Source organism: Rana temporaria, chromosome 8 (assembly GCF_905171775.1).
Source record: "Rana temporaria chromosome 8, aRanTem1.1, whole genome shotgun sequence".
NCBI lineage: Eukaryota > Metazoa > Chordata > Amphibia > Anura > Ranidae > Rana > Rana temporaria.
Genome location: NC_053496.1, coordinates 112,129,028 through 112,143,793, shown reverse-complemented (window position 1 = coordinate 112,143,793; position 14,766 = coordinate 112,129,028).

Genomic DNA, 14,766 nt, shown 5'->3' with positions numbered 1-14,766 from the left:
TTTAGGCCTGTTATGGGACGGCGGTGAATTGGGTCCTTGGGGTCTAGGGTGGGTTTCTTCAAGATGGGTTGGATTGTGCCTTCTTTCAACTGGGAGGGCACTATGCCTTCCTTGAATGACTGGTTTATAAGCTGCGTGATAGGAGGTGCCAGGATGTCGGCACATTCCTTCAGCAGTTTGGTGGGGATAATATCATTTGGCGCTGTGCTGTTTCGCAAAGTACCGATGATATTTTTAGTGGCATCGATGGAGATGGGTGAACTTTGTTAATTGTAGTAAATTTCTATGGGTATTGTGTGAACGATAGTGGGGGGGGTTGAGGGGGGTATTGTTTTGCTGAATGCTTTCTCGTATTCTCTCAATTTTGTTAATAAAGTAATCCGATAATTCATTGCAGAATTCTTGGGTATCTGAATTGGGGGCTTCAAGACAGCCTGGATTCATGGTCTGAGTGACCAGCTTGAAGAGTTCGCGGGGGCGGTTTATGGCGTTGGTGATGGCCTTGGAAAAGTAATTTTTCTTGGCTTTGAAGATTTTGTTGTGGTATTTTCTTGTTATTGCCTTGTAGATGGTGAGTTTTTTTTGGATCAGCAATTTAATTTTGATCTGTCAAATAACTGAAGGACACAGTAATATTTCAGTAGTGAAATTAGGTTTATTGGATTAACAGAAAATGCACAATATGCATCAAAACAAAATTAGACAGGTGCATAAATTTGGGCACCCTTGTCATTTTGTTGATTTGAATAACTGTAACTACTTAGCACTGATTAATTGGAACGCACAATTGGTTTGGTGAGCTCATTAAGCCTTGATCTTCATAGACAGGTGCATCTAATCATGAGAAAAGTTATTTAAGGTGGCCAATTGCAAGTTGTTGTTGTCTTTGACTCTCCTCTGAAGAGTGGCAATATGGGGGCATCAAATCAACTCTCAAATCACCTGAAAACAAAGATTGTTCTACATTATGGTTTAGGGGAAGGCAAAAAGTTATCGCAGAGATATAAGCGGTCAGTGTCCACTGTAAGGAACATAGTAAGAAAATGGAAGACCACAGGCACAGTTCTTGTCAAGGCCAGAAGTGGCAGGCCACATAAAATATTGGAGAGGCAAAGGTGAAGGTTGGTGAGAATAGTCAAAAACAGATGGTGTCACTGTGCATCCTTCAACAATTCAGCACACTTTGCACAGGGAGAAGCCGTATGGGAAAGTGATGCGAAAGAAGCCTTTTCTGCACACACACAGTCGCTTGAGGTATGCAAACGCACATTTGAACAAGCCAGCTTCATTTTGGAATAAGGTGCTGTGGACTGATGAAACAAAGATTGAGTTATTTGGTCATAACAAGGGGTGTTATTCATGGCGGCAAAAGAACACAGCATTCCAAGAAAAACACTTGCTACCCACAGTAAAATTGGGTGGAGGTTCCATCATGCTGTGGCGCTGTGTGGCCAGTGCCAGTACTGGGAATCTGGTTAAAGTTGAGGGTCGCATGGATTCCACTCAATATCAGCAGATTCTTGAGAATAATGTTGAGGAATCAGTCACAAAGTTGAAGTTACACCGGAGCTGGATATTTCAACAAAACAGCGACCCAAAACACGGCTCAAAATCTACTCGGGCATTTATGCAGAGGAACAAGTACAATGATCTGGAATGGCCATCCCAGTCCCCAGACCTGAATATCATTGAACATCTGTGGGGTGATTTGAAGCGGGCTGTCCATGCTCGGCAACCATCAAACCTAACTGAACTGGAGATGTTTTCTAAGGAGGAATGGTCCAAAATACATTCATCCAGAATCTAAATACTCATTACAGGCTATAGGAAGCGTCTAGAGGCTGTTATTTCTGCTCTACTAAATATTGATGTGATTTTTCTGTTGGGGTTCCCAAATTTATGCACCTGTCTAGTTTTGTTTTGATGCATATTGTGCATTTTCTGTTAATCCAATAAACCTAATTTCATTACTGAAATATTACTGTGTCCTTCAGTTATTTGAGAGATCAAAATAAAAAAAATAAAAAAAAAATTAAATTGCTGATCCAAACACCCAAATATTTATAAATGATAATCATGGAAATTGTCAGGGGTTCCTAAACTTTTGCATACAACTATATATATATATATATATATATATATATATATATATATATATATATATATATATATATATATATATATATATATATATATATATACATATACGCTTACCTTCAGTATTAAATTAATGTAATCTCTAATAATGCTATTTCCTTTGAACCGCATAGGTGTAAGTTCAGATGTTTCCCCAGATCCAGTTATCTCAATCCATCTCTATCCTCCTTCATCATATTATATTTCTTCCACCAAAACTCACCAAATGTCCCTGATAAAAGTCATGTGTTTACTGATGTAATGTGTAGAGCCTGGTTAATGATATCAAGGTGCATGACAGGAAGTTTGCGATCTGGCATATTGTGAGTGTCTGAAAACCTTAATGGGAAATAGGCTTGTTGTCTGCATTGCATCAGATATGCACTTGAAAATGTGAGTTTTCAATTTACTTTTTAATAAATACTTTTGTAAAAACATTTTACACTATGATATTCATTTGAGTTTTGGTGGAAAAAATATGATATGATGAAGGAGGATGGTGATGGATTGAATTCCTGAGATAATTGGATCTGGAGAAACATCTGAACTTACACCAACCCGGTTTAAAGGGAAAACTGTTATTTGACATAACATTATTTTGGGTCAAAAACTGGCAGTGAGGGTAAATATATTTGTTGGTGAAGGGAAAAACACTAATATATACAAATATATGGATTTCACATTAATCGATTAATGTGCATGAATTAACCACTTGACAACTGGGCACTTAAACACCCTTAATAACCAGACCAATTTTCAGCTTTCGGTGCTCTCACATTTTGAATGACAATAACTCAGTCATACAACACTGTAACCAAATGAAATTTTTGTCCTTTTTTTCCCACAAATAGAGCTTTCTTTTGGTGGTATTTGATCACCTCTGCAGTTTTTATTTTTTCCGCTAATAATGAAAAAAGAACGAAAATTTTGCAAAAAAATGAATTTTTTTGCATTTCTATTATAAAATTTTGCAAAAAATGAATTTTTCTTCATAAATTTGGCCTAAAATGTATACTGCTACATATCTTTGGTTAAAAAAAAAAAAATTGGGTTATTATTTAGTCTGGGTGAAAGTTATAGGGTCTACAAGCTATGGTACCAATTACTGAAAATTTATCAATTTGATCACATCTGAAGTACTGACGGCCTTTCTCATTTCTTGAGACCCTAACATGCCAGAAAAGTACAAATACCCCCTAAATGACCCCTTTTTGGAAAGAAGACATTCCAAGGTATTTAGAAAGAGGCATGGTGAGTTTTTTGAAGTTGTAATTTTTTCCCACAATTCTTTGCAAAATCAAGGTTTTTTTTTTTTTTATTTTTTTCCCACAAAAGTTTCATATTAGCAGGTTATTTCTCGCACACAGCATATTCATACCACAAAATACACCCCAAAACACATTCTGCTATTCCTCCCGAGTATGGCGATACCACATGTGTGAGACTTTTACACAGCGTGGCCACATACAGAGGCCCAACATGCAGGGAGCACCATCAGGCGTTCTGGAGCACCCAGACCAGTTCTGACATTTCTCTCCTACATGTAAAAATCATCATTTATTTGCTAGAAAATTACATAGAACCCCAAAACATTATATATGCTTTTTTAGCAAAGACCCTAGAGAATACAATAGCGGTCGTTGCAACTTTTTATCGCGCATGGTATTTGCACAGCAATTTTTCGAACGCATTTTTTTGGGAAATAAAACAGTTTTGTGCTTTTAAAAAAAAAAACATTAAAGTTAGCCCAATGTTTTTGCATAATATGAAAGATGAAGTTACGCCGAGTAAATAGATACCCAACATGTCACCCTTCAATATTGCACACGCTTGTGGAATGGCGCCAAACTTTGCTACTTAAAAATCCCCATAGGCGACGTTTTAAATGTTTTTACTGGTTACATGTTTTTAGTTACAGAGGAGGTCTGGGGCCAAAATGATTGCTCTCGCTCTAACGTTCGCAGCGATACCCCACATGTGTGGTTTGAACACCGTTTTCATATGTGGGCGGGACTTACGTGCACATTCGCTTCTGTATACGAGCACGCGGGAACAGGGGCGCTTTAAATATTTATTTTTTATTTTTATTGTTCATTTTACTTTATTTATTTTAGTTTGACACGTTTTTCCCCAAAAATAAATGTTTTGATCACTTTTATTCCAATTACAAGGAATGTAAACATCCCTTGTAATAGGAATATAGCATGACAGGTCCTCTTTACAGTGAGATATGGGGTCAATAAGACCCCACATCTCACCTCTAGGCTGGGAAGCCTGAAAAAAAAAAAAAAAAAACGATCCTGGCTTCGATCGCAGCGGTGAGTCAGAAGAAGCACCGGAGGGCGAAGGGAGTGGGGACGTCCACTTTTGCCTCCCGTAAGAATGATCAAGAGGTGGAACAGCCGCCATGATCATTCTTATGGTGTAGAGAATCGCTGGCTGAAAAAAATGATATCTGAATGATGCCTGTAGCTGCAGGCATCATTTAGATATCCCTGCACAAAGTCAAGGACCTCATATGACGTGGGCGGGAAGTGGTTAAAACACATTTTTTTCCCCAGAGTATTTTCTGGGTATTGCAGAGTATTGGCCGGGGTATTGCAAAGTATTGGTGTTGGGGTATTGCAGAGTATTGGTGTTGGGGTATTGCAGAGTATTGGTGTTGGGGTATTGCAGAGTATTGGCCGGGGTATTGCAAAGTATTGGTGCGGGGGTATTGCAAAGTATTGGTGCGGGGGTATTGCAGAGTATTGGCCGGGGTATTGCAAAGTATTGGCCGGGGTATTGCAAAGTATTGGCCGGGGTATTGCAAAGTATTGGTGCGGGGGTATTGCAGAGTATGGTGCGGGGGTATTGCAGAGTATTGTGTGGGGGGTATTGCAGAGTATTGTGTGGGGGGTATTGCAGAGTATTGTGTGGGGGGTATTGCAGAGTATTGTGTGGAGGGTATTGCAGAGTATTGTGTGGGGGGTATTGCAGAGTATTGTGCGGGGGTATTGCAGAGTATTGTGCGGGGGTATTGCAGAGTATTGTGCGGGGGGTATTGCAAAGTATTGGTGCGGGGGTATTGCAGAGTATGGTGCGGGGGTATTGCAAAGTATTGTGTGGGGGGTATTGCAAAGTATTGTGTGGGGGGTATTGCAGAGTATTGTGTGGGGGGTATTGCAGAGTATTGTGTGGAGGGTATTGCAGAGTATTGTGTGGGGGGTATTGCAGAGTATTGTGCGGGGGTATTGCAGAGTATTGTGCGGGGGTATTGCAGAGTATTGTGTGGGGGGTATTGCAGAGTATTGTGTGGGGGGTATTGCAGAGTATTGTGCGGGGGTATTGCAGAGTATTGTGCGGGGGGTATTGCAGAGTATTGCGCGGGGGGTATTGCAGAGTATTGCGCGGGGGGTATTGCAGAGTATTGCGCGGGGGGTATTGCAGAGTATTGCACGGGGGGTACTGCAGAGTATTGCGCGGGGGGTACTGCAGAGTATTGCGCGGGGGTACTGCAGAGTATTGCGCTGGGGGTATTTCAGAGTATTGTGCGGGGGTACTGCAGAGTATTGCGCAAGGGGTACTGCAGAGTACTGGCAGGGGGTACTGCAGAGTATTGCGCGGGGGTATTGCAGAGTATTGTGCGGGGGTATTGCAGAGTATTGCGCGGGGGTATTGCAGAGTATTGCGCGGGGGTATTGCAGAGTATTGCGCGGGGGTATTGCAGAGTATTGCGCGGGGGTATTGCAGAGTATTGCGCGGGGGTATTGCAGAGTATTGCGCGGGGGTATTGCAGAGTATTGCGCGGGGGTATTGCAGAGTATCGCGCGGGGGTATTGCAGAGTATCGCGCGGGGGTATTGCAGAGTATCGCGCAAGGGGTACTGCAGAGTATTGCGCGGGGGTATTGCAGAGTATTGCGCGGGGGTATTGCAGAGTATTGCGCGGGGGTATTGCAGAGTATTGCGCGGGGGTATTGCAGAGTATTGCGCGGGGTTTTGCAGAGTATTGTGTGGGGGTTTTGCAGAGTATTGCGCGGGGGTTTGCAGAGTATTGCGCGGGGGTTTTGCAGAGTATTGCGCGGGGGTTTTGCAGAGTATTGCGCGGGGGGTATTGCAGATTATTGCGCAGGGGGTATTGCAGAGTAATTGCGCAGGGAAGGCAGAGCATTGCAGAGTATTGCGCAGGGAAGGCAGAGTATTGCAGGGGTTAATGCAGGGATGGCTGAGCAGGGATGGATGGATCTGTGACTGCAATAGTCACAGATCCATCCCACACTGCTGCTGCCATCCGCGCTCTCCTCTCACACTGTACCGATCGGTACAGCGAGAGGAGGGAGGAACCGGCGTCATCAAATGACGCCGGTTTGTTTACCTGTGATCGCGCCGTCATTGGACGGCGCGATCACATGGTAAAAGACCGCTGTTGTCGGTCAGTTACCGAGATCTGTGTAGCGCCGGGTCTCATAGACCCGGCGCGCACAGAATTTTCAGTGTGCGCGCCCGAGGCGGCGCGCATTACTGCTTCTGGTGGGCGCCGTTAAATAACGGCGACCCCCAGTTAAGCAACCACCTTGCCGCCGTTATATGACGGCGGCTGGTGGTTAAGTGGTTAATCAAGATATGAATAAAACCTTTGGCACGTTTATATGTAAGTAGAGTTGAGCGGACACCTGGATGTTCGGGTTCGGGTCCGAACCCGAACTTTAAAAAAAAGTTCGGGTTCGGGAACCCGAACTCCGAACCCCATTGTAGTCAATGGGACACAGACTTTTAGAAAAAAAAATGCGCGGAGGTCCCCGCAAATTCAATAACCAGACCCTTTAGGTCTGGTATGGATATTAAGGGGAACCCCGCTGTCAATTAAAAAAAAAATTATGTGCGGTTCCCCCTAAATATCCATAACCAGACCCGTTATCCGAGCACGTTGACCTGGCCGGCCGCAGAAAAGAGGGGGGGACAGAGTGCGCCCCCCCCTCTCCTGAACCACACCAGGCCACATGCCCTCAACATGGGGAGGATGTCCCCATGTTGATGGGGACAAGGGTCTCATCCCCACAACCCTTGCCCGGTGGTTGTGGGGGTATGCGGGTGGGAGGCTTATCAGAATCTGGAAGACCCCTTTAACAAAGGGGACCCCCAGATCCTGACCCCCCCTGTGTGAAATGGTAATGGGGTACACTGTACCCCTACCATTTCACGAAGGAAGTGTAAAGTCTTGTAAAAAAAACACACACACACACACACCGTAGAATAAAGTCCTTTATTAATAAAAAATAAATAAAAAAACTCCAGCGGTGATAATCCAATAACTATTTTACATATTACAAACATTGGCACGTAGGAACTCCGGGCCAAATTCTCAAAAACTCTGCGTAACTTAAATTTCAGCAGTTAAGTTACACTGACTTAAAATTTCTACCTAAGTGCCTGATCGTCAAAGCACTTAGGTAGAAATTACACGCTGTGTAACTTAAGTGCCGCCGTCGTAAGGCGGTCCTCCTCTCCTGGGGGCGTTTAAAATTTAAATGAGGCGCGCTCACGCGCCGGCCGTACTGCGCATGCGTGTGACGTCATTTTCCCGACGTGCAGCGCGCGAACGTAATTAACGCCGGTCGGCTTTGAGAATTTCGACGGGACACTAAAGTTGCGACGGGTGAAAAAAAAAGACGCGCCGGGAAAACAAATAATTATAAAAAAAAATGACAGCGTCGCTCAGCATGCATTCCTGAGAGGGAGAACTCCATGCCAATTTTCAAAGAAAAAAACGGCATGGGTTCCCCCCCCAGGAGCATACCAGGCCCTTAGGTCTGGTATGGGTTGTAAGGAGACCCCCCCACGCCGAAAAATTGACGTAGGGGGTCCCCCTACAATCCATACCAGACCCGTATCCAAAGCACGCTACCCGGCCGGCCAGGAATGGGAGTGGGGACGAGCGAGCGCCCCCCCCCCCCTCCTGAGCCGTGCCAGGCCGCATGCCCTCAACATGGGGGGGTTGGGTGCTCTGGGGCAGGGGGGCGCACTGCGGGCCCCCCCACCCCAGAGCACCCTGTCCCCATGTCGATGAGGACAGGACCTCTTCCCGACAACCCTTCCGGTAGGTACCCACGTGGTGGGTGCACGTGGGTAGGCACCCACCACGTGGGTACCTACCGGAGCATGATGGGACGGTGATGCCTATATAAATGGGATGCAAGGCGCGCTTCCATCATTACAGCGACAACAGGCGACGAGGCAACATCGGAAGAACAGAAGACCAGAAGACCCTGGCGTCACAGAAGACCGCGCCGGCTGCCTGTTTGAAATCGAGCTAACACACAAACATAGCAGGCAGCCAGCGCTGAAGAAGAAGGCACCGGAGAGCTGCAGAAGAACCGGGGTTCGCCGAGTCAAGAGCGGAAGAGGGGAGAAGATGGAAGAAGCCCCCCGGAGTCCGGAGAAGCCCCCCCGGAGAGCGGAGAAGACCCCCGGAGAGCGGAGAAGACCCCCGGAGAGTGGAAGAAGAAGCCCCCCCTGGTAATTGAGCTAATAACGAAGACAGGGGGGTGCCTCCGGAGCAGAATAATAAAATATTTTAAAAAGCCTTGTGTTGTGTGTTTACTACATTTTACTTTTTGCCTACAGGTGAATGGATAGGGGTACGATGTACCCCATATCCATTCACTTAGGGTGGGGGGCCGGTATCTGGGGGCCCCCTTATTTGAGGGGACTCCCAGATTCCGATAAGCCTCCGCCCGCAGACCCCGACAACCAATGGCAAGGGTTGTCGGGAAGAGGTCCTGTCCTCATCGACATGGGGACAGGGTGCTCTGGGGTGGGGGGGCCCGCAGTGCGCCCCCCTGCCCCAGAGCACCCAACCCCCCCATGTTGAGGGCATGCGGCCTGGCACGGCTCAGGAGGGGGGGGCGCTCGCTCGTCCCCACTCCCATTCCTGGCCGGCCGGGTAGCGTGCTTTGGATACGGGTCTGGTATGGATTGTAGGGGGACCCCCTACGTCAATTTTTCGGCGTGGGGGGGTCTCCTTACAACCCATACCAGACCTAAGGGCCTGGTATGCTCCTGGGGGGGAACCCATGCCGGTTTTGAATTTAAAAATTGCCGTGGAGTTCTCCCTCAGGAATGCATACCAAATGCCGTCGCTGGAATGGGCCTTTACAAGGTTTGGCTAACTTTCCACATTGTAAAACCAGCCCTAATTTTGCGCCGGCAAATTCGGAACTTAGGCAGAAATCAAAGTGCTGAAATGCTTTGAAAATCTGCTTAAGTCCTCATTTGCATACGCAAAGCTGGATTTCAATGAGAAATGCCCCCAGTGGCGGATGCGGTACTGCATCCTAAAATCTGACCGTGTAAGTGTCTTACACATGTCAGATTTTCTGCCTAACTTTGGAAAAAGCCTTTTGAGAATCGTTTCCAAAGTTAGGCACAGAGATACGCAGGCTGAACAGCAGTTAAGTCTGCGTATCTCTTTTGAGAATTTGGCCCTCCCTTTTTCTCCAAATTCTCTCCAAATAGTCTTTTTTTTTCCATGTACATTTTTTATTAAGAACAAGAAAAATATACACACTTTTCAAAGCAAATAAAAGGTGAGTGATATTCTTTTAAATATTTTACTTTCCACTATAATTCTTCTTTACCTGTTGTTAATGTAACATATAGGGCCAGATTCACGTAGAAGTGCGGCGGCGTAACGTATCGTAGATACGTTACACCGCCGCAAGTTTTCATCGCAAGTGCCTGATTCACAAAGCACTTGCAATGAAAACCTACGCCGGTGGCCTCCGGCGTAAGCCCGCGTAATTCAAAGGGGCGTGTGCCATTTAAATTAGGCGCGCTCCCGCGCCGGACCTACTACGCATGCTCCCTTTTGAATTTCCCGCTGTGCTTTGCGTGAAGTGACGTCATTTTTTCGAACGGCAACATGCGTAGCGTACTTCCGTATTCCCGGACGTCTTACGCAAGAAGGAAATTTTTTACAATTTTGACGCGGGAACGATGGCCATACTTTATACAGCACATACGTGTGCTGTGTAAAGTTAGGGCACCAAAAACGACGACTAACTTTGCGACGGGAAACTAGACTAGCATCAACGTAGCGAACGCGAAAAACCGTTGTGGATCGCCGTAACTCATAATTTGCATACCCAACACTGGTTTACGACGCAAACTTCCCCGAGCGGCGGCCGCGGTATTGCATCCTAAGATCCGATAGTGTAAAACAATTACACCTGTCGGATCTAAGGGCTATCTATGCGTAACTGATTCTCTGAATCAGTCGCATAGATACTCTGAGAGATACGACGGAGTATCTGAGATACTCTGTCGTATCTCTTTTGTGAATCTGGGCCATAGTCTTTTTTGGGCCAGATTCAGATAGGTTAGCGGATCTTTAGATCCGCGTAACCTATCTGATTTATGATCCGCCGCCGCAAGTTTTTGAGGCGGGTGCTTAATTCATAAAGCACTTACCTCAAAACTTGCGGCGGCGTATCGTAAATCCCCCGGCGGAATTCAAATTCCGCGGCTAGGGGGAATGTACTATTCAAATCAGGCGCGTCCCCGCGCCAATCGAACAGCGCATGCTTCGTCCGAAAATTTTCCCAGCGTGCATTGCTCCAAATGACGTCGCAAGGACGTCATTGGTTTCGACATTTACGCAAATTACGTCCATCCGTATTCGCGAACGACTTACTCAAACGATGTAAAAAATTCAAATTTTGTCGCGGGAACGACGGCCATACTTAACATTGACTGCGCCTCATAGACCCAGGGGTAACTATACGCCGCAAAAAGCCGAACGCAAACCACGTAAAAAAAAACGCCGGTCGGTCGTTCGTTTCTGAATCGGCGTAAATCCTCATTTGCATATTCCTTGCGTATACAAACGGAAGCACCACCTAGCGGACAGCGTGAGATTGCAGCCTAAGATCCGACGGTGTAAGTCACTTACACCTGTCGGATCTTAGGGAGATCTATGCGGAACCTGATTCTATGAATCAGGCGCATAGATCCGACCGACGGAACTCAGAGATACGATGGCGTATCAGGAGATACACCGTTGTATCTCTTTGTGAATCTGGCCCTTTAACTTTATCTCACAACTTAATTTTTTTCTTCTTTTGACTTGACTAATACACACAATTAGAGCAGACTTCCTACCAAGCTTCTTTTTAAACCCCCAAGCACCCAATCGGGACTTTGAAAAATTAGTTAAGAGGCTAATCTCCAAATCAACTATAGATTGGTACACACTAGTAGTTTTTCTTTTTATTCAACCCAGCAGAGCTGAAAGAAAAAAAACTGACAGCTCAGGAGATGCAGAACAGTCTTAGTCTAATTATTATTATTTTTTTCATTTTATACTATTTAAAAATTCTACCTAACCTGTGTACTTGCCTATTTTTTATACGCTCTGGTCTAGTCAAGTGATCATGCAGTTCTGGTTGAAGGAGCACTCTGCAGCTGGGCTGGAAATCCAGGAGCTGTGACATTACCCATAGGCTCCCATGGCCCAGTTGCTGTCAGCACTCCTTCCTCTCACTGCAGTAGCCACCCACTAATACAGATGAGCAAAAGCTGCAGGACTATATTACTGGACTTTATTTAAAAATAGGTAAGTACACTAATTATTTTATTTATGATAGGCAAGTTAGGTGGGGGGAGGGGACATTTTTAAGAGTAGTTGGACTTTTTTCTATTTTAAGCCCAATTCCAGCAAAGCCTTATTTATTTATTTATTTTTGTTTTATGAGTGAGGAAAATACTCCTCTCAGGAATTGATTGCTGTATGTGCCTTGTTGAGGACATTTTTACCCACTATCTTTCTGAGAGGTGCCTAAAAATTAGGGGAAATCCTCTCAACAAAGACACGGGACAGCAATAAATGCATTTTCCAGTACTGTGGTGAGATGTTACAACCTCTAAGGTTTTTGTTGTATCCTTTTTTGGGAGATCTTCAATTATTGTCAAGGTAACAGGTATCAGACAGTTTATGAAGACGTAAGAGAACATTCAGTTAGCAGGGATACAGAAAGTGATGTATAACTAAAAGGGGCTCTAACTCTTCCCATCCATGACTAAAATAAAGTTTTGAAAGTTGAACTTAAAAAAAAAAAAGAAAAATCCTGCTCATAGTAATTAGTTTGCTTTTGGATACCATAAATTAGCTAGCCTTTGGGTATTTGGACACTTCTATTCACGTGAGATTAGAATTCACTTTATTTTGAAAGTGTTATGGTTCATATAGGTTGATGGAAAGAATTAATCAATTTTCTTTTATATGTACCGGTAATTTAGTTTTCCCTATTATGATTTTAAAAGCGAGGCAATAATGTTTTTGTTAGATAAGCTTATCTAATTTCTGATGTGTTTGCTCTATGATGAGTGCCATCAGATTCATTTAGCAGATGTAGGCCTTTTCCTGGTGGTATTTTCATACATTGTAAAGGGATATAATCAAGCACAATTTTCAGTTTAAGGTTATCAATATGGATGTGCAATTGTAAATCTAAATGAGTACTAAAAAAAGCAAACATGATTCAGTTTGTTATTTTGCTATGGCAAGCCATCCTTTTTTCGCGTCATATGTAAGCATACAGGGCCAGATTCACAGTGAGAGTACTTTCAAATTTGCCGCGTCGTATCTTTTTTTTTTATTCTCAAACAAAGATACGACGGCATTTGGCTAAGATCCGACAGGCGTACGCCTACGCGCGCTCGTCGCATTCTCTTACGTCGGCTTTTCCCGTCGTAAAGTTACGCATGCTATTTCAATGGCTTATATTTAGACTAGCCATGTTAAAGTATGGCCGTCGTTCCCACGTCAAATTTAGAATTTTTTTTTTGCGTAAGTCGTACGGGAATAGGGGCGTGTACCATTTAAATTAGGCGCGCTCCCGCGCCGAACGTACTGCGCATGCTCAGTTTAGAAATTCCCGCCGTGCTTTGCGCGATGTGACGTCATTTTGTCACATTGCGAAATTCGACCCAGGAACTGCGGCCATACTTTAACATGGCTCGACTAAAGTTAAGCCATGTTAAAGCAGGTGTAAATTTGCGACGGGAAAAAATTACTAGCGACGACGTAACGAACGCAAAAACCGTCATGGATCGCCGTAAATGCTCATTAGCATACCCGACGCAGGAAAACAACGTGAACTCCACCCAGCGGCGGCCGAAGTATTGCATCCTAAGATCCGACAGTTTAAGTCAAATACACCTGTCGGATCTTAGGGCTATCTATGCGGAAATGATTCTATGAATCAGCCGCATATCTATTCTGTGAATCTGGCCCTATGTTTTTATTTTTTTATATGGTCCTACAGCTATTTCCTTGTTGTTGCTTAGCAGTCAACAATAAAGGGCTCCTAATATATTTGACATACAGGCATGCCTTAACCTACTTTTCTAGTCTCCGCTAGGCAAACTGTAGCACTATACTACTAAAATCAAGGGGTGCCTTAAGTAGCTATACTAAAGCTGAATAATGTGTAAGGGGCCGATGCGCTACTGTGAGTATACAGAAGATGATAAAAAAGTGTATAAATTATACCTGGGGCAGCTATATCTAAAAGTGTTCACATGACGCACAAAGAAATAAGTAGAGTAAATAAATGATAAGCGCTCCAGATATGTGATGAAAATCACAACAAAGGTAAATAAAAATTAAATTGTATAAAGCGTACAATACACAAGCAGATCCAAGTGAATGAACAGACTCTAATGGGCACAGAGTCTGTCCAGAAAATGATGCAAAGGAGCAAGCCTCTGGGTGTAGGGGTGGCTCACCCTCTAAGTGCCCAGATGCATCAAAAACACAGTGATGTGCACAGATAATGATAAAGATCAAAAATAAAATAAAAATAAAATATTGATATTATAACAGTCTATATAAGAAAATACAATAGGCTTGTGTGATGAGTGCTTCTGATGAGTGACAAAATCACAGCCAAAGTGTCATACCAAGTGTATGCGCACAGACACCCTCAATGACTGAGTTAGAATCAATATGAGAAAATGTCCAGCTGTGGATGTATCAAATACAGGTGAACCTCTAAATGGTGCAAAGGTGAAAACCTCTAGGCACCTGGACAAATCCAGAAGTATAAAGATGTGCAATTAATGCAAAAACTGGAAAAACAATGTAAAATGATGATTAGCAGTCTGTAGGAGGATGATAAAGTAGTGACCTCCTGAACTTCTGCTCTCTTCACTCAGAACAATGGTTGTGCATACTCACAGGTAATGTAGTGCCCTTACCTTGAAGGTGCTATATGTAAGCATATAGTGCTGTCTCTGCAGTGCTGCGATCCCGTCTCCCGTCTCTCCCAGCGATGGTCTCTCAGGCTGTTTCAGCTGTTAAGTGCCTCCGATGTATCCGGGCTCAATGTTCCAGAGTCAGGGATGTAGTGGGGAGGGGAAAAGAAAAATAGCCTCCAATAGTGTAGTAGGATAAAATTCCGACAGGAAAAATAATACAAAAATATCCGAAAATGATTTAAAATTTGCGGGGACGTGGCGATCGAAAAGCCGCCTGACGTCCGATGGCCTCTGGCTTGTGCGAGTGTTTAGCTCGGTCTCGACTCCCTACGGCGTTACGTCACGCACCTCGTGACTTCATCAGGGGACTGATGAAGTCACGAGGTTATTCC